At 44.7% G+C, this 3,522-nt stretch overlaps 1 pseudogene; it reads left to right on the plus strand.

Annotated features, from left to right (window-relative positions):
• The first annotated feature begins 276 nt into the window (after nt 1-276).
• LOC101789111 (sal-like protein 4) lies at nt 277-3,031 on the plus strand (annotated as a pseudogene).
• Nucleotides 3,032-3,522: the final 491 nt, after the last annotated feature.

Genomic DNA, 3,522 nt, shown 5'->3' on the forward strand with positions numbered 1-3,522 from the left:
GGAAGCCACTGATGAAACTTGGGCTACTCTTTTCTGTACTTCTAACTTATTTTTTACATTGTGCATCGGTCAGGGTTTACTAGAGAAACAGATGTAACACAAGTTATACAACTGTATGAGAAATTACAAGATTGGCTTACAATGATCAGCCGCAAAGCTGAATAAGGGAGTGTGCAGAGGATGCCTGCACACTAGAGACCAAAAGGTCCAACCCAAGGGATAGAGCTTACTGCAGTGTCCGGTGCAAGCCCCTATCAGGAGGCCAATGGGTCTGCGATGGAACACGGAAGAATCCGTGATGGAGGGCTGAAGAGTCTACGACAAAAGCTGAAGAGTCCCAGGCAGAAGCTGAATGGTCTGTGCCTGAAGCCAGGAGATGATGACCTCCAAGCTGCAATGAAGACTGGCGTTCCTGCAGGAGCAGCTGTCCCTCCGCATTTGCCTATTTTATGTATGCTGGATGTTACAAACTAGGACCCTGGCTCCCCACTGAATCACTTAAAGTTCTGATCTTTTCACTTAGTTAAGCTTCTAGACTTCTCAAGTTGACACAGTGATCTGTATCCACACATAAATATATAAACATGCACATGATTTGTGTATATTTTGCATATGCATTCATATGGACACTAATTTTCACCTATACCTCTGTATAAACATAGGTACCTACATATGTGTATTCATATTGTTGTTATGTGTGTGACATTGCATTGTTATGTGTGTAATATTAATATATAGAAAAATACTTTGAAAAGTACAATAATAAGCACAATTTCTATACTGCAAAATTTCAAGTCTAAAGAGAGTTCAGCAATGAATAGAACAATCACTTCACTTAAAAGATTGAAACATGAAACAGTGAAGGGACAAATTTGCCTGTGGTTGCCTAGTGAAATCAGAACAGAACTGAAACAAAAACTCTGGTGCGGCAACAAGGGTGCGGCCACCCCTTCTTCCCCCTTCCATGACACTGACACACACACTTTTGCTCTGACATTCTCTATAAATATCGAACTCCAAAGCTTAAGATTCTAAATGATTCAATCTTATTCTGATATCTTCTGGTAACCCTTGATCTGCATCAACCTTGCCATTTCCCACATTAAATTTAAAAATTTCACCATCTCTAGAAAAAGAAACCAAGAGCCTAACTCAAGTGGGCCTCTTCTATGACTGCAATACTAGTAAAATTTACCCATGTGAACAAGATTTAAAACCTGTGATATATAGAGAAGTATCTTTAATAAATGTTTAACATAGTTTTGAAAACAATAAAATATTTTAATCTTTGCTTAGAGTTTTCTCTCCGAAAAAGTTTGGAAAGTCATTGGAAAAAATGTAATTGTATCATAATTCTTACTGGGGTAGATTATGGGTATCTAACTCTGGGTCAATTTCTCTGCAAGTGGGAAGATGTGTCAGACTAGACTATGAGTCACTGTTCTCCACATCGACAATTTCAGAGCCCTCGGGAAGCTGTCCTGTGAAACCAGTTATAAGGGACTGGATGATGAACAACTTCCCGAATTCTGTCATCACAACTAAATCATTATGACTGTGATGCATTCATTCCCCAGACTGGAGTTTTTGGGGCTTTTTTTCAGATGCTTCAGGACTTTTGCTACATAACTTTAAGATCTAAGAATGGACACCAATTCAGAGGAAGACCAGGGCAAGCAGTTTCAGCAGCAGAGCTTGCAGATACGGCCCGAGTGGTGCAGGCAGCAGGGGAACAGGGAACCAGAACTGCTTAGAGCTCCCCCTCTCTGTCCTCGTGCCCATGCCTGGCACCAATAGGTCCCAGAGTAGATCTTCTGTCTACAGCAGCAGCAACTGCAGCAGATTCAGCTCACAAAGCAGATGCCCATGCTGGTGCACATGTGGGCCATGCACACCTTGTAGTCAGATGCAGGGGTCCAGACTCCCTGAAAACCATAGGCAGTCATGTGTCCCTGCAAGTGCCTCCGACCCTGACCTTGCTCAGTCAAAAGGCTGAAAAACAAAGTCTTATTTCTGGATGCCATGAAGTAAACCAAGCAACCTCACTCCAATGTCCATCCACTCACAGATTATGGCTTCCTGTCCAAAGGGCATGGTGCTTTTTACCTGGAAGCCAAATGGGACTTGAGTGCTCCCTAATGTCATGTCTTGCCTTGATGCTTTGCTACCTCAGGACCTGGACTCTGGTCTTCCACCGTGGCACTAGATCCATTCAAGAAAGGGAGAGGAAAGTCACCCAACATCTCTGTGGTGGATGTCAAACCCAAAGATGAGGTGGCCATTGACAAGCACAAATATAAGTACTGTACAAAGGTTTTTGGGACTGATAGCTCCTTCCGGGTCTAATTGCACTCCCAAACTGGAGAGAGACCCTTCATGTTCTCTGCCTGTGGTCATTGCTTCACCTCTAAGGTCAACTTCAAGGTGCACTTTCACCATCATCCCCAGGAGAAGGCAAACCTCCAGCTGTTTGCTGAATTCCAGGACAAAGTGGTAACAGGAAGTGGCATCCCCTGTGCATTCTCTGTCCCTGTTTCTACAGATGAATCAAGTCTCTCTTTAGACAACAAACCTGTTCTTGTAAGAGCAACATTCCTATAGTGTTTCCTCAGCATATCCTCTCAGGGGCTAACCTCAAGGACCTCGTGGGTGGCCTGCTGCTGCCCAGAAACCTGCAACCCAAACTTTTTTCCAAAAAGGGAACATTAATCCACACCTGGAGTGGAGACCAAACATAGCCCACAAAAGGTTGATGGCTTTCATGGGAGTAGGCCCTATTCGAGGGTCAAAGACCCTGAAATTGCAGCAACTAGTGGAGAACATAAACAAAACCACCACCAATCCCAATGAACCTATTATTTGTCACCAAGTCTTAAATCACGAGAGCCCCCTCACGATGCATTACTGCATGCACACTAAGGACAGGTCATCCCAGTGTAAGATGTGTGGCTGAGCTTTTTCCACCAAAGGTAACTTGAAGATACATCTTGGGGTCTACCCAACCAACACATTTGTGAAGAGGTCCCATTAGCCAGTAGTTCACCAACATAGCTATGCTGCAGCAACGTATTTGCATGCACGTGGGCAGCCCCTGATGGAGAGTCTCTGTGATTTTATGGGTTCCCAGAGCACGAAGAACTTCTCATTGGCCAAGGCACGCAGAGGAGCCCTTCACGTGCTACATTTTGTGGGCAAGCACATACATTAAAGGCAAGCTGAAGGTCCGCTGCATAATCCACAGGGCCATCCATACTCACTTCACAGTGGGCAGAAGCTACCCAACGAGAACACCATGGCTTTGCTGAGTACCAATGGAAAGAGTGTACCAACAATGTTTCTCAAGGAGATCCTGTTGTCCTCAGTGAATGTGGCCCCAGTGGTGTGGAATCAGTCCCTATGCATGCTCAAGACAGGCTAGCCTTAAAGACTAATGAGATTTTGGTGATCCAGAGCAGGGGGGGTCCCCTCCTTGATGTGTCCCTGGGGACCAGGTCCATTCATATTGAGTAGCCGCTCCTTCCA

This window comes from Cavia porcellus, unplaced genomic scaffold, assembly GCF_034190915.1.
Source record: "Cavia porcellus strain 051 isolate PalLab524CR breed Dunkin Hartley unplaced genomic scaffold, mCavPor4.1 scaffold_1, whole genome shotgun sequence".
Classification (NCBI taxonomy): Eukaryota; Metazoa; Chordata; class Mammalia; order Rodentia; family Caviidae; genus Cavia; species Cavia porcellus.